At 36.5% G+C, this 27126-nt stretch overlaps 1 long non-coding RNA gene across 3 annotated transcripts in view; it reads left to right on the plus strand.

Moving 5' to 3' along the window:
• The window catches only part of LOC101142849 (uncharacterized protein C9orf85), a 284381-nt gene that overhangs the window by 229977 nt on the left and 27278 nt on the right, over positions 1–27126 (plus strand). For 2 of the 3 annotated variants that reach the window (XR_010133554.1, XR_010133552.1), the window contains one exon: positions 18400–19765. The exons of the other annotated variant lie outside the window; for it this stretch is intronic. This is a non-coding gene — a long non-coding RNA (uncharacterized protein C9orf85). Of the gene's footprint in view, positions 1–18399; positions 19766–27126 lie in introns of those variants that run through there. 3 annotated transcript variants of the gene reach the window in all.

A 27126-nucleotide genomic window follows, 5' to 3' on the forward strand; every position in this document is an offset into this window, starting at 1 on the left:
TAATCAGAGTTCTTCAGTTAGGGAACTCTTGTAGTGCGTCAGTAGGTATCAATATTGAAATATTTGATATTATTTAACATGTTTTGCAACTTAGTTGAATGTATATGTGGTTTTACATATATATAAGACATATATATTAGTGAAATTTATTTTGGAATGAGTTGTTGCTTTATGTATTATAAATACAGAAATATTATGCAAAGTAATTTTAGGTTTATTGGCATGCAGCGTATCTATATCTTCCTTCCTTCTTTCTCTCTTTGGTTCCTTCCTCTCTTCCTTCCCCTCTTTTTTTTTTTGAAACACAGTCTCTCTCTGCACCCAGGCTGGAGTGCAGTGGACCTATCACAGCTCACTGCAGCCTGGGCCTCCCAGGCTCAGATGATCCTCCCACCTCAGCCTCCAGAGTAGCTGGGACTAAAGGCATGCACTACCACACCTGGCTAATTTTTTTCTATTTTTTGTAGACCTGGGGTTTTGCCAGATTGGCCAGGTTTATCTCAAACTCCTGGCTTCAAGTATTCCACCTGCCTCAGCCTCCCCAAATGCTGGGACTACAGGCATGAGCCACCATGCCTGCCTGGCCTCTTCTTCCCCGTCTCAATCTTCCTTCCCTCTCTCTTTCTTTCCCTCTCTCTCCCTCTCTCTTCTTCCTCTTTTCTCCTTCCTCTCTCCCTCCCTCCTTTCCTTCCTTCCTTCCTTCCTTCTTTTTCTTTTCTACTTTTTCTTTCTTTCTGCCTTCTAATACCCATCTTGTTTTTTGCAAAGTCAGCAAAAAACAGACAAAATAATAAAATCTTTAGTAACTTTTTCAAAGTCATTTTCATGTATTCTCCAATATGTGGCCTTCTAGAAAAAAGAAAAGGCCATTGAAAGAGTGGAATAATATTCTTCTTCTTCTTTTTTTTTTTTTTGAGATGGAGTCTTGCTCTGTCACCCAGGCTGGAGTGCAGTGGCGAAATCTAGGCTCACTGCAACCTCCGCCTCCCAGGTTCACGCCATTCTCTTTCCTCAGGCTCCCGAGTAGCTGGGACTACAGGCGCCCACCACCCCATCTGGCTAATTTTTTGTATTTTTAGTAGAGATGGGGTTTCACCATGTTAGCCAGGATGGTCTCGATCTCCTGACCTTGTGAACCGCTGGCCTCGGCCTCCCAAAGTGCTGGGATTATAGGCGTGAGCCACTGCACCCAGCCGAGTCCATTTGGGAATGGCTCAAGTTGTTTAACCATGTGAGACATAGAATTTTTGATTCTCTCATTCTGTTATAGATGCATTGCTTGTGTTGCCCAATCTATTCTTTTTAGGTATGAAAGGGACTATCATTGTTATTGTTTATTACTTATTAGGAGAGGAGCAGGTGATATAGAGAAGTAACAAGGCCTGGTCAGATAGGGCCCTTCCTTGTGGGACCCTTGAAAGGCTTTCGTTTTTACTGTGAGCAACAAGGATTGTGAGCAGAAGAGTGACATGATTGGAATTACATTTTATCCCTTTGGCCATTGAGTTTCTAACTCACTATTGAGGGAAGGGTAAAAGCAGGGAGGCCAATTTGAAATCGATGAAATAATCTAGGCAAGAGATGATGCAGGCCTAGACCAAAATAGTTGCTGTACAAATGCCATGAAATGCTCGTATTTGGTGGGATATGGAGTGAAGGTAGGAGCAAAATTTTACTGACGGACTAGATATCTGTCCTTAGAGAAAAGAGGACCCTGGATATTTTCAAGACTTTTACCCTAAACTACTAAAAGGTTAGCATTGCTGTAAAATAAGATCAGAAAGACTGCGGCAAGACAGGTATAGGGAAAGATCAAATTTTCAGTTCGGAAGATTTTGAAGGTGGACTATCTCTTAGCCATTTATGTGGTGATCTTTTCTAGGTAGTTGGATATAGGAATTTTGAGTTCACGGGGCAGTTCTGTCTGGGAGATTTAAATGTAGGAAACATCACTTAACAGTGTATTCATAAATCATTATCTAGGTGAAATTACATAAAGATAAAAGGGGATGCACTGAACCTGATGGTACTTTCCTGTACAATTGAGAAAAGGTGAAATAAGCAGAAGACTAAGGGAGGCACTGGGAGGAGGAGAACCAGGAGGAGGACCGTGTAATGGAAGCCAAGCGAAGACAGTGTTTCCCAGTGCTGGTGAGTTAAGTAGGATGAAGACTCGGACTTGACCATGTAGCCGTGTGGAGGGTATTGATGATCTCTGTTTCCCCAGAAGGGACAATAGAAATAATTACATATCGATAGAGGAATCCTAAAATTACACTTTGTGATTTTCCTCACCTTGAGAGCTCTCATATCTCTGGCAATGTCTAAATCTTTTATAGATATTGACTCATTTACTCACCCATATAAACTATAAAGTAGAATCCCTTATTATCCTCACTTTAGAGATGTGAAAACTGAAATCAGAGAAGTTAAATAATTGGGCCATGTTATTACATGGCCAGAAAGTAGCAGAGCTAAGATTTGATCTCAATTGTTCTGATTTTAGAGTCCACAGTCTTAAACACTGCACTATATACTAGCTATGAAATAAAGGAAAGTTAAACATGATTTATATATGATCCTAAGTAGTAGAATTTATATAGGATTTTAATATTTTTATGTGATCTATATTACATATTATTCTAAGTAGTAGGATAAAAAAGCAAAAATGGCTACCATGTAATCATCAAAGAATGCTAAGTTCAGAGTGTTTTAGTATCACGTTTTTTTCTAAATATTTTTTCCTTTAATAAAGAGTTGAGCCATTAACTATTAGGCACTGTGTTTTTGTTTGTTTGTTTGTTTGATAGAGGTCTTGCTCTGTTTCCCAAGATGGATTGCAGTGGCCTGATCATGGCTCACTGCAGCCTCTACCTCCCAGGTTTGAGCAATCCTCCCACCTCAGCCTCCTGAGTAACTGGGACTTCAGGCATGTGCCACCATGCCTGGTTAATTTTTTAAACTTTTAGTAGAGACAAGATCTCCCTACATTGCCCAGGCTGGTCTCAAGCTCCTGAACTCAAGTAATCCTCTTGCCTTGGTCTCCAAAGGTGCTGGGATTACAGGTATGGGCCACTGTGCCCAGCCAGCACTGGCTTTTAACAAGTGTCACTGAAAAGTAAGTCAGTAAGAAACAACCCTTATCTCCAGGTGGTAGTAACCGAAAATGAAAGTAAAAGAAAGTGAGAACATGGGGTGTGATTCTTGTAGTCTGTATTTTGCTGGTTTTTATTAGTTTTGAGCCTCAATTTGAACCTTTTGTACTGGAATCTAAAGATGAAATTTCCCTGATGGCAAAATTACAATCCATCACTCACTAATGTCATTTCTTCCATGAGTCACATCCATCCTGAAGGAAAGTGCTTGAACTAGGAACATGTACCTTTATTACATGTAGGAGCAAAGACCATAATCCTATTATTTACTTCACCCCCATCTAATGCCTCTTAGTAATAGGGATGTTTATTATTTTTTAAACGAGAAGTTCACTTTCTCGTATCCATGTAAGTCTGTCTAGTTAGATTGGAGTAAACTGAATCCACTTCTGGCCAACTCAAGATACAATTGAAACTTAATTGAATACGACCATGCACCGGTCATAATGGTATTTTGGTCAAGGATGGATTGCATATGTAACAGTGGTAATATAAGGTAATAATGAATGGAGTTGAAAAATTGCTATTGTTAATGCTGTCATAGCCATTGTGATATTGTAGCACAAGGCATTACTCACATTTCTGTAGTGATGCTGGTGTAAACACACCTACTGCACTGCCAGTCATATAAAAGTATAGCAATACAATTATGTACAGTACAAAACACTTGATAATTCTAATAAATGGTTATGTATTTATTATACAAAACTTTTTACCATTATCTTAGAGTATTCTCTTTCTACTTAGAAAAAAGTTAACTCTAAAATAGCCTCAGGTAACTGTAAACAGCCTGTTAAATAACAAGTCCTTCAGTAGGTATTCCAGAAGAAGGCATTGTTATTACAGGAGATGATAGCTCCATGTGTGTTGGTGCCGTGAAGACTTACAAGTGGGACAAGATGTGGAGGTGGAAGACAGTGATACTGATGATCCTTACCCTGTGTAGGCCTAGACTAATGTGTGTGTTTGTGTCTTCGTTTTTTTTTTTTTTTTTTTTTTTTAGACGGAGTCTTGGAGTCTTGCTCTGTTGCCCAGGCTGGAGTGTAGTGGCGCAATCTTGGCTCATTGCAACCTCCTCCTCCCAGGTTCAAGCGATTCTCTGGCCTCGGTTGCTCAAGTAGCTGGCATTACAAGTGCATGCCACCATGCCCAGCTAAGTTTTGTATTTTTAGTAGAGATGGGGTTTCACCATGTTGGCCAGGCTGGTCTTGAACCCTTGACCTCAGGTGATCTGCCCACCTCGGCCTCCCAAAGTGCTGAGATTACAGGCATGAGCCACTGTACCAGGCTTACATCTAAGTTTTTAATAAAGAAGCTTAAAAAATAAAAAAATATGCAGAAGCTTATAAAATAAGGATATAAAGAAAATATTTTTGTACAGGTGTACAATGTGTTTGTGTTTTAAGCTAAGTGTTTCTTCAAAAGAGTCAAAAAGTTTAAAACATTAAAATGTTTATAAAGCAAAAGAGTTACAGTAAGCCACAGTTAATTTATTATTGAAGAAAGAAGAATTTTTAAAATAAATGTAGCGTGGCCTGAGTGTACAGTGTTTACAGAGTCTACAGTGTTGTACAGTCATGTCCTAGGCCTTCACATTCACTCACCACTCACTCACTTGCACACCCAGGGCAACTTCCTGTCCTGCAAACCGCATTCATGGTAAGTGCCCTGTCCAGGTGTACCATTTTTTATCTTTTCTACCATGTTTTTACTGTACATTTTCCATGTTTAGGTAAGTTTAGATACATAAATACTTACTATTGTGTTCCAATTGTTTACAGTATTTAGTAGAGTAACCTGCTGTACAGATTTGTAGCCTAGGAGCAATAGGCTATACCATATACTAGATGTGTAGTAGGCTACACCATTTAGGTTTGTGTAAGTACACTCTATGTGGTTTGCACAATGACAAAATTGTCTGAGGACACGTTTCTCAAAGTATATCCTCATCGTTAAGTGATGCATGATTATACTTGAGCTGTAGAATGCTGATTACATCATTTGCCTTGATCTCAAAAGCTCATTGAAACTTCCTATTCTTTCATGAGTTATATCCATTTTTTTCAATCAAAACATGAAATACTCCATCAGTCTGTATCTGAATTAACTATATTGTCTGCTGTTTCCTTAAAATGAACATATTTTCAACTCACTGCTTCAGTCAGCCTTAATCTTTGCTTAAGCAATTTTTTTCCAATCTCTATTCCAATCATAGTCATCTTTCTTTTCAAGTCTTTCATTAGGAGAACTTTTTTCCTTAGAATTAATCACATTATTTCCTATTTCTGCCTCAGTGTTTAAAAACTTAATATCTACAGATTTTATTGTACTTCACTGTGTATAACTAAATTATAGCTACAGCATTTTAATCCACTCAGACCTAATATGACATCTTAAGAAATTGAACTTCTGGGCCGGGTGCAGTGGTGGCTCATGCCTGTAATCCCAGCACTTTGGGAGGCCGAGGCGTGTGGATCACCTGAGGTCAGGAGTTTGAGACCAGCCTGGCCAACGTGGTGAAACACCATCTCTACTAAAAATACAAAAATTAGCCAGGCATGGTGGCAGGTGCCTGTAATCCCAGCTACTCGGGAGGCTGAGGCAGGAGAATCACTTGAACCCAAGAGGTGGAGGTTTCAGTGAGCTGAGATCGCACCACTGCACTCCAGCCTGGGCGACAAGAGCAAAACTCCATCTCGAAGAAAAAAAAAATTAAACTTCTGGTGTGTAACAGGGAGTTATTGAGAAATTCAAACAGGTAATGATGTTTGAGGTTTTTGAAATGTGAGTGTAGGAGCGGTATAGTGTTTGGATTGGAGGAGGGATAGACTGGCCTCAGGGAGGCCAGTTAGCAGAAGACTGAAATAGTATTGTCAAGGAATGATTAGCCCTGAATTACAGAAATAGCAGTAGGAGTGGGAAAATACTGAAAACATTTGGGACATGTCCAAAACATTAAACATTTTTCTGTATTATTCTAGCAGGCTGGAAGATATGACAAGTGAAAATCTCCCCTCTAGAATCCGTTTTCGTCACCTCTACTATTGTACTGCTGGTTTCACATATATCTTATAGATTGAGGGAGTTGGGCTGGGTGGGGAGACAGGTCTCTTTTCTGGCTTTCTAATTCTGCTGTATATCCTGCAATGGCTTAATTTATGGTGGCTGGCTTCATATTGAACAAAGGCCCTGTGACCAGGTCATTTTCTGGGAGCAGAAAGACAAAGAGGAATTTCGTTCTTCTCCCTAAACTCAGCACTGCATCAACCTTGATGCCACCTATTTAATGGGCATAGTTTTTCAACCTTGTTTATTATGACGAAGTTTCAATTGCTAGACCCATTTAAGACTTGTAGGAACAGAATGTGTCTTCTTGCTTCCAGGACGGAGTTCCTCTCCTGGTTTCTTCAAGACTTTATTTCTAGTTCAATTCCAACACCCTGTGCACTGGGACTCTGCTGCTGAGTAATAATGCCTGTGCTCTTCTCCAGTCACAGGCCCTTGTTTTTGCATTTCACAGTAACTCTTCTGTGATAATTGCAAGGTCAGATTTTCTGGTCATTATCTGCCGCTGACTTGTATTTATTTCTTCACTTATGTGTTCAAATATGTTCAGTTATCAAAAACCTATTTTGTATAAATTAGTCCACTGGCATCAAGGAGAGAATGCATAGAAATAAAAAAAATTCCCTGCCCTCAGTAAACTTACACACTGGAAGAGTTGACTGAAAGTTGGTTTCACTGCCTTTCCAGTCTGACCTGTGAGAGATTACCATAGATTCTTCACTCTAAGTTCTTCTATGAAAATATTACATATGTAATACATAAAAATGTAAGTTTTTATATAAAAATAAAAATAGAGAAAGTAGAATAAAAAAGTAGCTTTCTCCACTCACAGATGCATATACAAACATACCCGTTCTTTGTAGAAGGAACCATTATGAAGAATTTCATGTGTCCCCCTACACTACTTTTTCTTCGGCTTTAGAAAGTATATATTTATGTAGATTAAAGCATATACATTTTTATACATAAATGAGTTTATATTACTATAGAGCAATTCTACTTAAAGCATGCTTTCAGATTTCAATGAATCTTTGTTTTAGATACCTTCTGTTAATTAGATTTTGCAATACTTTAAAGTTAATCAAATAAGTCAGTGCCACCTAATTATAAAAAGCTAATACCAGTTCTAAATTATGTGCTAACGCTATTCTAATATAAAATACACATTAAGCCAAACTCAAAAACTCTACCTCTTAAATTATTAATGTGTGATGCTGGTTAACCAGACAATTTTTACATTGATTTGAACTCAAAGAAATTATCTATGTAAAGTGGCTTAAAGTGGAAAAGTCTCCTTATTTTGATATCAAAGTCGTAGGGAGGTGATAAATATTTTTGATGTCTTTGGAAAAAATCAACTCAAGAATGATAGTATTTTAATTTGCAGTGGACTGAAATTCAAGGTTCCATATAAAGAACTGTGGTTGTTTATAAAATAGTCAGAATATTGTGGAACATTGTAATATGCAATGATATGGCTTTTATGCAAACTAGGTACAAGCTGATGGCTCTTTCCTTTGTGATTGAATTATTTGCTCCACATATAGCCTGTTCAATCTTGAAAATTAAGTCAAATCCCAAGTATTTTCTCTTCCCCTGATCACTTAGTTATAAGAAATATTCGTATATTCTATTGTGCATTTCTTAGTTTTGATCTTCAACCTTAAATACCTTGGCTTTGCTTTTGTTACATAGTTTTAATTTACTGTTTTACTTGAATTATGTCATTATACTGAAAGGGATTAAAGAGAATATAGCAAATTAAAGTGTGGATTGGATGGTAGCTGTTTTAGTGTAATACCAAAGCTGGGCTTCCACAAGTATTTCCTTTTATTTCTATTTTGTTCCTTTTATTGCATTAATTTAATTTATTTGCTTATTTATGTATTGGTTAGCTTTGGTGATATTTGTTCCTTGGCAACTCTAATTTATATAGCCTGTATATGAGAACTGAGAATGAAAAGAAAAAAAAAGAATGATCGTAATAGAAAGGAGAGCAATTGTGTACAACTGGAACTTCTAATATTCAATGACATTACAATTTCAGGTTTATATTAAGTTCTCAGATTAGAATTTTATATAAAACATTGATGCCTATTAAAATAATTATTTGATATGGAAATGATACATTAGTATAAATTCTTGAATTATCAGTTTATAAGGTTATTAGTTGGATAAATATTTTAAGATAATATCATATCATCCAATAATTGTATTATTTTACAACTTCTCTAACTTAACCACTGAACACCCTAAGAGCCTGTTGACATGGGTTTTTATCATTTCTATAATCTAGTTGGATGAGTAATGTGCTAATCTTTGATGAAAAGTTATGCTTCTTTTTAGGGGGCCGCAGATGGTGTGGAGGTAGATTGATTAATTTGTGTCATGGTTTTAAACAAGGATCAGGAAAAATATGTTTTCACAATAAAAAACATTTTTCAGAAAGAAAAACTTATGTAAGAGTGAGAATCGTATGCCTCAATCTAGCTTTGAGTTTGGAAATTATACGTCAAGAACAGAGTGGATAGAATCAAGGCAATATTTAAGGTTATTAAACATAGGAAACAGATAATAAAATGGAACAAAGATCCTTCTTCATGGCTATATATCAAATAACATCATTTTAAATTTGTATCTATTTTGAATTGCTGGTAATGCTGCCATCTTGTTGCTGTACTACAAGATGAATAAAGAGCCTGGAAATAGTCAACATTTATTAGCAGGATTTTCAAAATATGTTCTTAAATTTAAACTTCATCACCTTTCATGTGCCACTTATTACCTCTTTTATTATCAACCTCACCTAAATTCTCTGGAAGCTGCTTGGTAAATTAAAAGGAAGATATTGAGCATATCAATAATTTTTTAGAGCAAGCATTAAAATCCAGTGGTGTGTAGTAATAGATTTTTTTATGGGAGATATTATTTAGCTTTCCCTTATTGCTTCTAGTTATTTGTGTTCAAGAAAAATGTTTAGAGAGGTTCAATAGATGTCTATTGTCCCCCACAACTCTGACCCCCATACTCTAAAACAAGAATATCGCAAATCTAGGGTGTTGAAGAAAGAAGAACAAGAGGGTATCACCAAAAATTTTAATCACTTATTTGTATGTTACATTTCACAAACTACCTTGAGAGACTTAATTTTATATAATGCAGATGTTAGTAGTTCAATCTCTAGAAGCAGAAAGACTGGAGTTTGAAATTTGGTTCTGTCACTTTTCCCCAGTGTGATCTTACACCAATGATTCTAGTCCTTAATTTCTTCATCTACAAATTGAAGAAAATACCAGTTTTTACTTTATAAAGTTGTGGTGAGCATGAAATAAATGTTATTGCATGTAAAGTTTATAGAAGTGTACAGAGAAGGCATATCAAAAGCATACATATCAGCCATTATTTTGATATTCTAATAATTTGTTAACCTAACTTATTTATCACCTAAAAAATTTGGTTGGTTTCCCATTGTCTGCCTGACACAGCCTGAGCTCTTTGGTGGACCATTTATGACACTTTATAGTCTGATCCTGAGCTCTTTGTTGTACCATTTATGACACTTTATAGTTGGATCTAAACATCCCTTTCCATTCTTACCTTCTGTAAGTACCAAAAAGGATATGGGTGAGTAAACATCACACACTTTTGGATATAGCTTCACAACACTATTCATCATTTCTAAGTAGATGATTTCCAAATGACATGATCTGTGTGCATAAAAGTGATCTTTGCCCATATTGCCTGCTAAATGTTTTCCACTTGCCTCCACTGGGCATGGATTATGACTTAGGTTAATTCTTAACTCTTCTTGTAAACCTTTGCTTGTTCTGGGTACTCCAGTCATAATTAATTAGTTTGTCTTTTGTGTTCTTATATAATTTAAAAAATATTTATATTTCAGTGCTATAACCAGTACTATGGTAATTTGTAACAATTTATCTGCCACAAAATTGTAAATTCTTCATGATCTTGAAAGGTTCAAGCTCCATGTCTTGTATTTATCACAGTTCCTAGGACATAGTAGGCATTTGATAATCTTTTCAGAAACAGAAACTCATGGAAATTAAGAAAAATGGGAGACATATTAAGAACTTAATAAAATCTTAATAAAGATTACTGTGTACTGAATGATGGTGGCTCCCCCAGATTCTTATGTGGAAGCCCTAACCCCCAATGTGATGGTGTTTGGAGGTGGGGCCTTTGGGAGGTGATTAGGTTTAGATCTTGAGACAGAGAGCCTTATGATGAGATTATTACCCTTATAAGAAGAAGGAGACAGAGAGCTCCTTCGAAGGGCCATGTGAACGCACAGCTAGAAGGTAGTTACAAGCTGGGAATTAGACCCTCATCTGGAAATAAATCTGCCATCATCTTGATCTTGGACTTTCCAGTGGCCAGAACAGTGAAAGACAAGTATCTATTGCTTAAGACATCAAGTCTTGGTATTTTGTTTTAGCACCCCAAGAAGGCTAAGAAAAACATATTATTTGGTGTTTTCACATTAGGTAGAGAAACATTTTTTAGATGAAAGCATGTCTATTTTGGGACTGGGATCCTCAAATAGAGGATATCACTGTTTTAAAATTTGAAAACTTTAATAGAAGTTAATATAGGCAAAATAAAAGAAACATGTTGATGATCAAGTGATCAAGGCAGGCCGGAGTGAGGTATAAGAAACCTAGTTTATAATACAGTGGGTAGTAAATAAATATTTGTAAATGACTGTCCCATAATGAATGGATGCATTGATTAATAAGTGAAAACCTAGTAGGCCTCCCTCTACTGAACTTCAGTGTTGGCATCATGAGATGTCTCACTTTTAAAAAAATGTTTCCCATTGAGTTTCTCTTATTCTTTGTCAGTTGAAGAATATTAAGTTAGTTCCATCAGGTTTAACCTCACAACCTTGCACATTTCTGTAGTTATTCCAGATATGAAGTTCTGTTAAGTTAGTCTCCTAGCAAGTTGTCCATTAATTCTGAATTCAGACCAAACTTTAAAGTTATCAATAGGAATAAAGCTAATGAAGTCTATAGTTCCAAATAAAATTGATGATTATTCGTTAAATTACCAAGAGAGAAATATCCAAAATTTTCAAGGCAATTATATTTATGTACATGCATTTGACCACAGATTTTGAGACAGGTACTTCAAAATATCATTGCATTTTGAACGATTAACTATTCATGATTTCATATATTCATGCATTATCAGGTCATTTATTTTAATTAAAATAATGTAACACCTTCCAATGATTAATAATAGGATGTTTCACAAAAGTAAATTCTACTTTATTAAAATCATAAAAATTATAGTAATAGATTAATCTCCTCCATAAGTTAGCTGCATAAAGTGCCTTCACCAATAAATAAAACTGTTCATTTTCAATATTTGGGGTTTGTATTTCTTGACATTATGAAATAGATGCTTCCTTTTTTTTGGCCCTATACAAGCAATTTATTGAAATCTGTTATAATTTGAGCTAAGTCTGTATTGGGCTTATTATCCTGCCTCCATGCTTGAAAAAAAAAAAAAACAAAATACAGTTTCTTTAAAATAGTTGCTCTGAGATTACTTCCAACTTCCATATATAACGCGTCATTATTTTTTACTTACTGCTTCATAAATCAATGCTTCTACTTATATCTTTTTTCTATTTTTCCTCTCTTTTATAAAAATCATCCAGGTCTATAATACTTCCTCCAATTCTTGCTCTAGGATGGGATCTCTGTGTATTACTAGGAAAAATACAACTATAATTTAGTATTTATTGCAGGAATGACAACTGAGGAATAAAATGCCTCTAACATTGCATCCACATAATCCCAGATGAGGATCATTTTCATGCTTAATAAGTAGCTCTATTCACTATATCTTGTTTTGTTTGTTTCATATTTTTCCTGGTGTGGCGGTCTTGTAATAATTTTTGGCTCTAAAGTATGCTGTTGTTTGGTTTTAATAAGACATCAGCTTGCAGTAAAACTGAACAGATGCGATTTAAAGTGCCGATCTATCTTGCAGATCCCCATAAACTTGCATTCCTATTTCATAGGCATGAATAGGAATGAAACCCAGTGCAATTGTAAGTAGAATAATCTATTTCTAAGTTTTTATACCCCAACACCACTACCTCCTCCCATTTTTCATGGCAAAGATTTTCTTTGATAAGAAAGCCTTCATTGTAGGAAACAATCTCTCATGGGCTGATTTATCTGGATAATTTTTTGAAAACTCATGTTTACCATGACAGACTCTGCAGATTACACTGGGCTGAGAGTCAAAAAATCAGCAGTGGATTTCTCTGCATAGTAGACATTAGTACACCTTTTTTGTTCAATGAGCTACTTTAGCATATGGGATGTAAAGTTCCACTGTGTGATTATGTCTTGAGCTAGCTGAGTTATAGACAGTTCAAGTACTTTTTGATAGCGGATTTTTTTTTTTTTTTTTTTTTTTTTTTAAGATGGAGTCTCCCTCTGTCGCCCAGGCTGGAGTGCAGTGGCACGATCTCGGCTCACTGCAAGCTCTGCCTCCCGGGTTCACGCCATTCTCCTTCCTCAGCCTCCCGAGTAGCTGGGACAACAGGCGCCCGCCACCACGCCCGGCTAATGTTTTGTATTTTTAGTAGAGACGGGGTTTCACCATGTTAGCCAGGATGGTCTCGATCTCCTAACCTTGTGATCTGCCCGCCTCGGCCTCCCAAAGTGCTGGGATTACAGGCGTGAGCCACCGTGCCCGGCATTGATAGTGGACTTTAAATAACCCAGCTCAGAGCACTTAACATGTTCTACTGAGTTCCTGAGGGTCGCTTACTCACATATTTTCAACATAGGCTTAATGTAGTATCATGAAAGGACCATACAAATGCTCAAAGATTGTTTCTCTAAGAACATGTTTGGATTTTTTTAAAGGAAAATATGCTTATTATAAGTGTTAGAAGTTGTTATAGCACGTGCCTTGTAGTCCCAGCTACTCGGGAGGCTGAGGCTGGAGAAGCGCTTGAACCCGGGAGGCGGAGCTTGCAGTGAGCTGAGATCGCGCCACTGCACTCCAGCCTGGGTGACAGAGTGAGATTCCGTCTCAAAATAATAATAATAAAAAATTGTTATACCAAATATGGAATCGGTTTACCATGAAATTCTAAGCTGCTGAATTGGGGAGGAGCATTCATTGTGTTACTCTGGAAACATCACAATTATTTTTTAAAAAACTTTTAAGTTAAATTGGTTCTGGCAACTTTTCTAGTTGCCTAAAGGTAAGGTGTCGTAAACCTGTCGTAAACAGTGAATAAGTGACAGCAAATTTGGGAATAGAAAAGGAGAAAATAGTGATCCTACAGATTGAGATAAGTATACCAGATATTTGTCAGCATTCAGGAATACCACATTTATTCAACAGATGAAAAACTCACATAATCCAGTGGTTTCCAATGTCCTCTATAACAAGGCAGCTTGTGTGAGACTAACCCTCCTCTAAAAAATAGAAAAGATTAGTACGTGAGTCCACTCTTTTAAAGCATTAGGGAACCACCATGGCAGGCAGAACTACGGGGCTACAAATTCTGGAAACAAGGGAGGCAGATTTATGTGAGTCCTATATTTATCTATCTCTGAGATTTTCCTCAGGGCTTTGCCAATGCCATGGGTGAGGTGGCAGAGCAGAAGTCGAAAGCCTGGGGTCACGAAAGTCTCATTGTGCTGAGGAAACAGAAGGTGGCGTTTGGACCCTCCAAGAACAATTGAATTTTAGGGAAAAAATAACTGCAGGGAAGTAAGTGAGAGACTACGTGAAGGCCTTTGGTCACTTCCTCCACACCTCCTTCCACCACACACTTCCTGTGTGGTGTTCAGGAAAAGACACCAGAAAACAAATAGCAAGCCATATTTGAGATCTAAAGAATTGAACAAATATTCCAACAGTCTTGGTTATAGGGAAAATGAAGCAAAAGTGTAGAGATGAGCAAATTGGATGCCCCCATGAGCACTCAGCTTTCAATTAAGATCGCAGAAAGGATATAACCTAAGAGCAAGGTTTATGCCTTAGAGGTAAGAGTTGACCAAAGAAAGCCCAACTTTAAGAAAGCTTCATACCTTCCTTTGACTAGATCAGGGTGATCTGCCAAAATACTCTAGGCATGCACGAAGATTAGCCCTCTTTTGAGAAAGATTATAAATCAGGGACTCCCCAATTATTATATACCATGTATGTCATTAATTAAAAATGACCAGACATGTCTATAAAATGTATGGAAACCAAAATTAAAAATACAGACTATCAAAATAGATCCACAGGTGATCTAGGTGGTCTAATTATTTATAAATAATGGACTTTAATAATGATTATTAAGTTAAAACATAAAAGATGTCGACTTATTGGAGGACTGGGATCTATAAGTCAACTTCTCATTTTCAAACTAAGGAAATAGAATAATTGAATATAAGAATTAAAAAGCTAGACTTATTAATGTATTAAACATTGCAGGAGAAATAGCAAACTGAAAAAAGTCAGAATACTTGAAACACGTATAGAAATAGGATGGGAAATTCAGAAAGACATGTAAAATATAGGGAATACAATGAACAGATCTTTTTTAAAAATGTAATTTGAGTTCCAGAGTAAGAAGACTAGGGCAGAAGCAATATTTGACATAATATTTCCTGCAAATTTACCAAGATAGGCATAGACATCAAATATACAATGCAAGAAGCATGATGGACCCCAATTAGAAGAAATACAAAGAAAATCACATGTAAATGCATCATATAAAATAGCTGAACTAAAGAGAAAAAATCTTCATAGCAGCCGGAAAAAAAAAATTTCCCTTAACAGAGAGAAAGAAATAAAAAAAGAGTGGCAGCTGTTTTTTTAGCAGAAGCAATGAAAGAAAGAAGGAAAAGGAATCACATTTTTCAAGTTCTGAAAGCAATAACTGACAATGGAGAATTCCATATTATGCAAAATATTAACCAATCTTGTGTAACGATACCAGATACCAGATAAAGTAGTGTTTACGGTGAGAAATAGTATAAGAAATACGTAGGCATATTTCATTATGATAAATGTATGAATTCAACAGAAATCACAATTCTAAATTTGTGTGTATGCAATGGTAGTTTAAAATATACATGGCAAAACCTAACAAAAGTTAAAGAAAAAATAGCAAGGAGATAAAATAACAAGGAGATTTTAACATTCTCCTCTCACTCATGTATGGTCATTTTAACAGTCTTCTCTCAATCGTGTAAAACAGATACAAGTCAGAGTAAATTTATTAGTGTGGTAGGGCTGCCATAACAAAGTACCACAAAGTTGGTGGCTTAATCAAAGGAAATGTATTGTCTCTCAGTTCTGGATTATAGAAGTTTGAAATCAAGGTATCAAAAGGGTTGGGTCTTCCTAGAGGTTTTGTTGGACATCCACACCATAGAATAACAAGCAATTCAAGAAGCACAATGAAAAGAAATGTAAACAAACACCCAAATGCATCAAATAAAATTGCTGACACACACAATTATACGTTGAGATCTCAAAGGAATTTTGAAAAAGACATTCTCAGAAAGTTATATGTGATTCTATGTATATAACATTGTAAAAAAATGACAAAATTATAGACATGAAAAACAGATTATTGTGGCCAGGGGTTAGGAGATTTGAGAACGGGAGGTGGCTTTGGCTATAAACATGTAGCACACGGTCTTTTGTGATATAACTGTTGGTGGTCACATGAATCTATTAAAAGATAAACTTACATAGACTCAATATATACACAAAGTGAGTATGTGTAAAACTTGTGAAATCGAAACAATATTGGTGGATTGTATCAAGGTCAATTTTTTTTTAATATTATACTCTGATTTTATACAGTGTTATCATTGGGGGAAGCTGAAGAAAGTTTATACAGGAAGTCTCTGTATTATTTCTTAGGACTGCATATGACTCTACTATTATCTCTGGATGCAAGAGTTAGAAAAAAATACAGCATTCAGAGAATTAAAAGACAAGCCTGAGGTTGGGTGTGGTGGCTCACACCTGTAATCCCAGTACTTTGAGTGGCCAAAGCAGGCAGATCACCTGAGGTCAGGAGTTCAAGACCAGCCTGGCCAACATGGCAAAACCCTCTGTCTCTACTAAAAAACACAAAAATTAGCCAGGCACGTTGGCGGGCATCTGTAATCCCAGCTGCTCGGGAGGTTGAGGCAGGAGAATCACTTGAACCTGGTTGGCAGAGGTTGCAGTGAGCAGAGATCACTGTACTCCAGTGTACTCTGCTGTACTCCAGCCTGGGCGACAGAGAGAGACACTGTCTCAAAAAAATCCAAAAAAGACAAGCCTGAGTGGGAGAAGATATTTGTGACACATACATAACAATGATACCACATCCAGATCTATCTAGCTCTAGATCTAAATCAGGACAATAAAAATTAAACCGCAATAAAATACCGTTACAAACCTACCAGATGGCTAAGAATGAAACAAAACAAAAAATTAAAAATACACAGTGATATCCAGGATGCAAGGCAACTGGAAATCTTACACACTGCTGATGGGAGTATAAATTAATTGATGCAACAGCTTTAGAAAATCCTTTGGCAATATATTCAAAGCTGAGCATCCCCATATTCTATGACCCAGCAGTTCCACTCTTCCGTATACACCCAACACAAATGAGTCCATGAGATTTATTTTTAGCAATTTCTATATCTCATATAAATTAAATCATGGGTTAGATATTGATGTAGTCTGACTTCCTTTATTCAACATTATGTCTGTGAGATTCTCTCTGGATGTTGAGTGCAGTAGCACAATCAAACTATGTGTCTTTCACGGCTATATAGCAGATTTGTCAACCGTGGTACTATTCCACCTTTTGGACTGGTTAATTCTTTATTAGTCAGGTTCATCCTATGTATGTTAAGATGTTTAGCAGCTTCCCTGGCCTCTACTCATTAAATGCCAGCAGCAGCCCCCTCAAGTTGGAACAATCAAAATATCTGTAGACATTCCTACTTTCAAGGGGGGACAAAATTGGCTCCAGTTGACTATCAAATCTGTATAGTATTCCGTTGTTGGAAAGTATGATATAACTACCCACTTTACTGCAGTGCAAGTTTGGTTGATTGGGGTTTTGGTAACAGTATGGATTTATTCAAGTAAATAAGTTTACTCAAATTATCCTGAGGATAAAGTGGTTTAGTGTATAGGGTTTACACAACTTTTGTGAGAACTTTCCAGGGACAGTGGGGAAGCAATAATGATACTGTCACTAAATGTAAGCACTCGTGAAGAAGAAAGTTCGGGAAGTTCAGATGCTGGAGACCTCAACCTGGATCACCAAAGCAAGTATTTCTCAAAGGTACCAGGAAAATTGCATCTTTATGTAGTTTATTAAGGAAAATAAGAATTTTCCTTAATAAATAAAAATTATTGAACTTCATTACTGCCTTTTTGCAAACAGAATTTCAAGTGAATAAAAAGTATTGGTCTTACTGTTGGAGGCCTATTACCATATTACAGCTAAATGCAAAACAAAAGAAACATATGTATTGGTTAACAACATTTATCTGAAAAATACAAAATAAAGTAATCTTTAAAAAACATGGTTGGCATGATTAGATTAAGAATGATTAGGTCGGGAGCGGTGGCTCACACCTGTAATCCTAGCACTTTGGGAGGCCGAGGGGGGCGATCACGAGGTCAGGAGATGGAGACCATCCTGGCCAACATGGTGAAACCCCATCTCTACTAAAAATACAAAAATTAGCTGGGTGTGGTGGCGTGTGCCTGTAATCCCAGCTACTGGAGAGGCTGAGGCAGGAAAATCGCTTGAACCGGGGAGTCGGAGGTTGCAGTGAGCAGAGATCGTGCCTAGCGACAGAGCAAGAGACTCTGCCTCAAAACAAAACAAAACCAGAATGATTATAAGAAAAGGGCTTTCTGTAAGGTTTGACTACTGTCATCTAAACTAAGATAATTACGGTTAACACAGTTGTGTGCCTGATAGCTAGCAAAAGCATTTAGTCCTCTAAGGACTGAGACACAATTCATAAGTTTTGTTTTTGTTTCTTGTTTCAATTTTTAAAAATCCAGGCATAATAATTGTACCTATTTACAAGGTACATGTGATATTTTGATAAGCATATAGAACTTAACACCGATCTGATCTTTTAATTGTTTCCAGGCAAGGAGCAGGCTCCATGCATGCATCTGGGCTCTGTGGAAAATCTGGCCAGGGATTCGTGCCTTTCTGAAGGCCGCTTTCATTGTGCCCCCTGCAGCATTACCTCTTCAATGCGATGTCCCTGCTGATTGAAATGCAGAGAAGCTATTAAGATCCACACACCAGTTGCTGCAATCGGTGCCCTGCTCTTTGTCCCCCATTCACCCCAGGTGATTCAGCTCTTCTGGCACTCCCAGTGATTCCTGTGGGACAGGCCCAGAGTGGACTTCCCACGAAGATTCCCAGACTGGGGGAGAGCTCTAAGATTCACTTCCAATTCCTTTGTCTCACCTAGGAGACTCTGGGTTTATGGAAGTTCTCTCTGATTAGTGCTGTTGCAGCTGGGTTTGGGGGTCATGTAGTCTAAATGATTGTTTCTCTTACTGGTGGTGATTTTTCCAGTTTTTGTGGGCCCAGTGGATTTCTCTGCTTCTCCTTACAGTTCTGGTGAACTCAGAGTGTTAGTGTTATTCTTTTCTTTGAAAACAGTTTCCATTTGTAATTTGCTTGGAGAGTGATTCTGGGGGATTCTATTCTGCCATCTTGCTGCTGTCACTCTTTAATAAGATTTGTAAATAATTCTCAAATTGTTCATAGTCTTAAAACTACATAGAGTTGATTTCATACATTTTATTATGAGAACAATAAAATTATTTTGTGTCTTTGCTAGTGAGATTTTTAGCTATACAGAAATTACAGTGTTTCCTGCTATGTTCAATCATTCCAAGATTCATTATACATATGTTAAATATGTTATACATTTGTTTACGTAATGCATATTTTATTTTTTTCTGAGATACCCAAAGCATAATCTCCCTTCACTATCCTGAATAATTATAAATTAGTATTTCATAAATAATAGAAAATTTGTGACATCCACTATTTTTAAGAATGGCTAGGCTGGGCGTGGTGGCTCATGCCTGTAATCCCAGCACTTTGAGAGGCTGAGGTGGGCGGATCACATGAGTTCGGGAGTTCGAGACCAGCCTGACCAGCATGGAGAAACCCCATCTCTACTAAAAATACAAAATTAGCCGGGCATGGTGGCGCATGCCTGTATTCCCAGCTACTCGGGAGGCTGAGGCAGGAGAATTGCTTGAACCCAGGAGGTGGAGGTTGCGGTGAGCCGAGATCATGCCATTGCACTCCAGCCTGGGCAGCAAGAGTGAAACTCTGTCTCAAAAAAAAAAAAAAAAAGAAGAATGGCTAATTTCAGAACATGTTTATATGTATGTTGTATTCAATGTCTTTAATTAAAGTCTATTTCTTTATCCTAATTTGTGTGGCAAACTAATATTTACCATAATAAATGGCTTGAAGAATAAAAGTCAATTAGCAGCTATATTTGTTATATTTTGTCTAAGAGAGGGTTACAAATTAAAATATATTTAATAATTAATAATATTTAAAAATATTTAATAATATTTAATAATAATCACCTTAGTAATTATATTGATTTAAAATACATACTAGATAATATACTTAAATTTATTTTTGAGACTATGTCATTTTAGACACAGTCAAAAACAAAACACCTTGTAGAGATGTCATATGATGATTATTCATGGTTATTTAAATGTAAATATCCACACATACACAAAAATGCCCAAAGAGGTCATCGCAAAGGAATAAATTGCATCTTACTAAGAAGTAAACTTAGAGCTCAGGTCTATATTTTTATCAGAGAAAACAAAAATCAATATTTCAGTATGTGTCTGTGTGACTACCATACAGATTCTTCATCACACATTTACCAAGTCTAATAACATCCACTTTGGGTTACTCTTACGTATTTATTTTTACAACTGTAAGATGTGGTAGAGCTTCCTCTTTTTTTAATGCTAGTCATTTCATATATGTTTTTTTCCCCAAAATTCCTGCTTCTCAGTCCTTGGTGTTTTTTTTTTTTTTTTTTTTAAATACCAAGAGAATGCCTTTAGAGGAGCACTGAATATACAGAAAATCCTGATGCCCCGTTCTGACCAATTCACCTTTAACACTTCCTTTCTCATTCAACAAATTCATTTAAATATTTTTGAACAATTGTGTACTTTTCAGGTTGAAGGAAACATATTTATTTTTAGGCAGGAAGACTGATGCAATAAATATTTATTAAAATATTTTTCTCTCCAGGCTTAAACATGTCTGTCAGTTGATGAAATTCAGGGTAATCTTTACAGGATGAATAAAATGACCTAGAGATTCTGTCAATGTTCTCACTCTCCGTGACACATTTTTATGCCTAGCAGAGTCATAGACTAAATTCTTATGAATCAGTTGGATGAAATACCTTAATAGAAGATATGGTCATCTTCTATTGTGATAATTCATGACAACATAGTAAATCAGAGGGAGCCACTACATCTTATCAGTAATATAGGAGCACCTCCCCTTACTGGCCAGCTAAGCAGCTTCTACATGATGTTAAATATTGTGCATTTTGAAAACGTCCTCAGAGAAAGCCTATACTTGGACATCTTTGGAGTTAACAGGTATTGTTAATAACTCACACAATAGTAAAACTCTGATGGATTGATTCTTGAATACTTGTTTCCCAGACACAACAACACTGTTCATTTTCCAACAGTAAATGGTAAAACAAAACAAGGCCAACTAACACACTTCCAAACCAAAACCCACATACCCTGAGGTTCTCTGGTGACTCTTCAGAAGCAGATGGTCCACAGGAATAGACAACTCGGGATAAGCCAATAACCCGACCAAGCAGACTCCTTCCGCCAAAGGACCTCAGAAAACTGCCTTGATCCAGAAGCCTCTAATTGCAATATGCTTATTTGCAAGTTTTTGTTCTTTATTCTCTATATTCTTTCCCCCTACTGGAAAAAGGTTCTGAATTTTTAGCAGATACCCCTCTCCTGAAGTCATAGTACTGCAAGACTCATTGATAATGACCAGGTTATGTGAATTCACTGTCACACCAGATGACGGAAAAAAGATCACTAAAGAAAAAACAACATGAGTAATTCCACTTGAAGAGGTGAAAATACACTGTTACAACATGATACAAGATTACTAACCCCTGAGTGAACAGTGTTGCGAGTTTGGATTGATCATATCCCCGGGAGGGGATGGTTTGTCCTTTAGCTTAGCCTGAAAACCCACCAGATGCGGAACTAATGAAATAAAATAAAGTACCTGGTGATAGCAAGGGTATGCATACGTGGGTTGAGGGTGGGGATGAGAACTTAAGCAGAAATCATGACTTGCAAAATAGACTGATTTATTACTCACAAAATAGATAAATCTATCAGACAAAACCATAATATACATGCCACACTATCTGTAACTAGATTTTTTAATATCAGCTTTATCAGACCCATATGCTCCAGGAAATCAAAGAACAACAGAAAAACTTCCCTCCATTTCTACATGAACCCATGTACTCTAATGGTGAGATCACTGACTAGTCCAGCACTTTGCCTATTTTCTGTATCTTGGAGAATCCTTGCCAAAACAAGCTTATGATTAACTTCAGCCTGTCAAATTCTAAAATAGCTTTTCCTTAGCTTCTCCTATGAAATACTCCGTGATCATTCATGTGTATGTCATTGTTTGCTGCAGCAGGCTACATAAACCTATGTCTTTTGAGTTACAAGTATCTTCTCAGTGGTCTTTAGTTGGAGGATCTGTAATTAGTTTAAAAAGGTAATTAGTTTTTAAAAATTGTTTTGAAAAAGATATAGATGAGATCCAACACTACCATTTCAAATTTTTATTTAAATGGCTAGAGAATATTATATCGATTTATTTTACATAGTTTTCTCTTACGGCTTTTAATTAAATCTAGATCCTGGTGAGTGGAAAATTAGACAATTTTAGAGAATGAATAAAACAAAAATATTCTAAATATACAATCATATCTTCTGCAAACAGAGACAATTTGACTTCCTGTCTTCCTATTTGAACACCCTTTATTTCTTTCTCTTGCCTGATTGCCCTGGCCAGAACTTCCAACACTATGGTGAATAGGAGTGGTGAGAGAGGGCATCCTTGTCTTGTGCAGGTTTTCAAAGGGAATGCTTCCAGCTTTTGACCATTCAGTATGATATTGGCTATGGGTTTGTCATAAATAGATCTTATTATTTTGAGATATGTTTCATCAATACCTAGTTTATTGAGAGTTTTTAACATGAAGTGGTGTTGAATTTTATCAAAGGCCTTTTCTGCATCTATTGAGATAATCATGTGGTTTTTGTCACTGGTTCTGTTTATCTGATGGATTACGTTTATTGATTTGCATATGTTGAACCAGCCTTGCATCCCAGGGATGAAGCCAACTTGACCATGGTAGATAAGCTTTTTGATGTGCTGCTGTATTTGGTTTGCCAGTATTTTACTGAGGATTTCGCATTGATGTTCATCAGGGAAATTGGCCTGAAATTTTCTTTCATTGTTGTGTCTCTGCCAGGTCTTGGTATCAGGATGATGCTGGCCTCATAAAATGAGTTAGGGAGGAGTCCCTCTTTTTCTATTGTTTGGAACAGTTTCAGAAGGAATGGCACCAGCTCCTTTTTTGTACCTCTGGTAGAATTCAGCTGTGAATCTGTCTGGTCCTGGGCTGTTTTTTCGGTTAGTAGGCTATTAATTACTGCCTCAATTTCAGAACTTGTTATTGGTCTATTCAGGGATTCGACTTCTTCCTGGTTTAGTGTTGGGAGGGTGTATGTGTGCAGGAATTTATCCATTTCTTCTAGAATTTCTAGTTTATTTGCATACCGGTGTTTATAGTATTCTCTGATGGTAGTTTGTATTTCTGTGGGATCAGTGCTGATATTCCCTTTACTATTTTTTATTGTGTCTATTTGATTCTTCTCTCTTTTCTTCTTTATTAGTCTGGCTAGCATCTATCTATTTTGTTGATATTTTCAAAAAACCAGCTTCTGGATTCATTGATTTTTTTTTGAAGGTTTTTTATGTCTCTGTCTCCTTCAGTTCTGCTCTGATCTTAGCTATTTCTTGTCTTCTGCTTGTTTTTCTCCTTAAGCTTATAAGCAGCTTCAGCAAAGAGTCAGGATACAAAATCAATGTGCAAAAATCAAAAGCATTCCTAAACACCAATAATAGACAAACAGAGAGCCAAATAATGAGTGAACTCCCATTCACAACTGCTACAAAGAGAATAAAATGCCTAGGAATACAACTTACAAGGGAGGTGAAGGACCTCTTCAGGGAGAACTACAAACCATTGCTCCAGAAAATAAGAGAGGACACAAACAAATGGAAAAAGATTCCATGCTTATGGATAGGAAGAATCAATGTCATGAAAATGGTCTTACTGCCCAAAGTAATTTATAGATTCAATGCTATCCCCATCAAGCTACCATTGACTTTCTTCACAGAATTAGAAAAAACTACTTTAAATTTCATATGGAAACAAAAAAGTGCCCATATATCCAAGACAATCCTAAGCAAAAAGAACAAAGCTAGAGGCATCATGCTACCTGACTTCAAACTATATTATAAGGCTACAGTAACCAAAACAGCATGGTACTGGTACCAAAACAGCATGGTACTGGTACCAAAACAGATATATAGACAAATAGAACAGAACAGAGGCCTCAGAAATAACACCACACATCTACAACCATCTGATCTTTGACAAACCTGACAAAAACAAGCAATGGGGGAAGGATTCCTTATTTTATAAATGGTGTTGGAAAACCGGCTTAGCCATATGCAGAAAACTGAAACTGGACCCCTTCCTTACACCTTAACTCAAGATAGATTAAAGACTTAAACATAAGACCTAAAATCATAAAATCCCTAGAAGAAAACCTAGGCAATACCATTCAGGACATAGGCATGGGCAAAGACTTCATGACTAAAACACCAAAAGCAATGGCAACAAAAGCCAAAATTGACAAATAGGATCCAATTAAACTAAAGAACTTCTGCACAGCTGAAGAAACTATCATCAGAGTGAACAGGCAACCTAAAGAATGGGAGAAAAAATTTTCAATATATCCATCTGACAAAGGGTTAATATCCAGAATCTACAAGGAACTTAAACAAATTTACAAGAAAAAAACAAACAACCTCATCAAAAAGTGGGCAAAGGGTATGAACAGATGCTTCTCAAAAGAAGACATTTTTGTGGCTAACAAACACATGAAAAAAAACTCATCATCACTGGTCATCAGAGAAATGAAAATCAAAACCACAATGAGATCCCATCTCATGACAGTTAGAGTGGCGATCATTAAGAAGTCAGGAAACAACAGATGCTGGAGAGGATTTGGAGAACTAGGAACAGTTTTACACTGTTGGTGAAAGTGTGAATTAGTTCAACCATTGTGGAAGACAGTGTGGTGATTCCTCAAGGATCTAGAACTAGAAATACCATTTGACCCAGCAATACCATTACTGGGTATATACCCAAAGGTTTATAAATCATTCTACTATAAAGACACATGTACACGTATGTTTATTGCGGCACTGTTAACAATAGCAAAGACTTGGAACCAACCCAAATGCTCATCAATGATAGACTGGATAAAGAAAATGTGGCACATATACACCATGGAATACTATGCAGCCATAGAAAAGAATGAGTTCATGTCCTTTGGAGGGACATGGATGAAGCTGGAAACCATCATTCTCAGCAAACTATCACAGGAACAGAAAACCAAACACTGCATGTTCCCAATCATAAGTGGGAGTTGAACAATGAGAACACATGGACTCAGGGAGGGGAACATCACACACCAGGGCATGTCGGGGAGTAGGGGGCTAGGGGAGGGATAGCATTACGAGAAATACCTAATGTAGATGATGGGTTGATGTGTGCAGCAAACCACCATGGCACGTGTATGCCTATGTAACAAACCTGCACATTCTGCACCTGTATCCCAGAACTTGAAGTATAAGAATAAAAAACGGAAAATATTTATAAGAAATGTGGTGGCTCACGCCTGTAACCCCAGCACTCTGGGAGGCTGAGACAGGTGGATCACCTGAGGTCAGGAGTTGGAGACCAGCCTGGCCATCATGGTGAAACCCCATCTCTACTAAAAATACAAAAATTAGCTGGGCATGGTGGCAGGCACCTGTAATCCCAGCTACTTGGGAGGCTGAGGCAGGAGAATTGCTTGAACCTGTGAGGCAGAGGTTTCAGTGAGCCAAGATCGTGTCATTGCACTCCAGCCTGGGTGATAAGAGCGAGGCTGTGTCTCATTAAAAATAAAAAGAAAAGAAAATATTTCTTCTTCATTCCTTTAATGTTTAGAAGTGTCAACAACTACAAGCATTTATGAAAATTCATGTGTATAAAATAAGTCTTACTTCATTTTTTTAACCAGTAGACTATCTTTATGATGTCCAATTTTTAAAGAGGCAAATCCAATACCTGAATTATCAATTTATTATATTCTCTACAATCAAAACAGGCAAGTTAAAAGGTGTAGTCTAATCAAAAGTGCTTTTTAAAAATTAATTATTTTAGATTTCTAGAAAACTCCACCTGACACTATCTGAATGCTGACATAATAATACTACCCCATATCCCAGCTATTTATTGTCTTTGAATTGTCCTCAGGAAAAAAATTCAGAGAAATTATGAGCTTCAGACTAACCAAAGGGAACAATTACATAAATTATTCAATATTGAAAATGTGTGTAATTTAGGCTATTATAATTATACATAAAATGATAAAAGCAATTTCACATTTAAAAAATCACATTTACCTTTTTCCTCTCAGGGAAATATATATGCATAAAATAAAGCTTAGGTAGCAATTATAAATTATATATAAAAATTGAATAATTACAGTCCTGGTTTCTTACATTGTGATTATGATGATTATTTTATTTCATTAAACATACTTACCAAAACTTTTAACTAACTGCATTTTGCCCTATAAAGCTAACAAGAAAAGGGAGTCAAGCCCTGCTTCAAAATTTTTCAGTGTAAGTTCTCACCCATGAATGACACAGATTTTAGAGTTTGAAATGGCATGAGTGAAGTTATATGAATTAACATGTTTATCAAAAAGAGCCAGTTTTTCTTCTGCCTTAGGCTCCCTCTGATCCAACACAAAATCTACTTAGTTATATGAATAATTATGTTATCCACTTCATTTCCCCAAAATAAATACACTTGAGTGGAAAGTGCCCCATTTGTAATGAAATCTTTGTTTCCATTTTAAGCTCATTAGTCCATTTAATTCAAGAAAATTAAATCGAATCAAGGAATGAAAATTTCAATAAGCATTGCCGTTTAGGTTCTCATCATAATACACAAAAATGAAAACTCCCTAAGTTTTTGCCCCTAGTTTAAACTGCTACCCTTGTTAGATTAATTCTTGCTGAATCCTTGTGCATGCTTTATAGTAAGCGAGGAAATAAACTTTGTTTCAAGAGTTCATTTTATCAAATTCAATTTTCTAAACTGCTGTGCTTTTTTTGAGGTAAAACTAGGTATAGGAACCATTCAAAATAAAGAGATGTCTTAATTTTTGCATTATTATTACTTGAAGATCAGGTTAGAATGGAACTCCTTTGCTGCACCTAAGTAATGTAGTTGCAAATGTTGGTTATTTCACGTAATTCAAACAGTTTAGGTATGACTAAGTTAGGTGATTAGTTGATATTATTAATTTTGACATAAGTCTGATAGCATGCAGCACACTCAGGAAATAGCTTTATTGAATCATCATTTATTAATTGGAA

Source organism: Gorilla gorilla, chromosome 3 (genome assembly GCF_029281585.2).
Source record: "Gorilla gorilla gorilla isolate KB3781 chromosome 3, NHGRI_mGorGor1-v2.1_pri, whole genome shotgun sequence".
Taxonomy (NCBI): domain Eukaryota; kingdom Metazoa; phylum Chordata; class Mammalia; order Primates; family Hominidae; genus Gorilla; species Gorilla gorilla.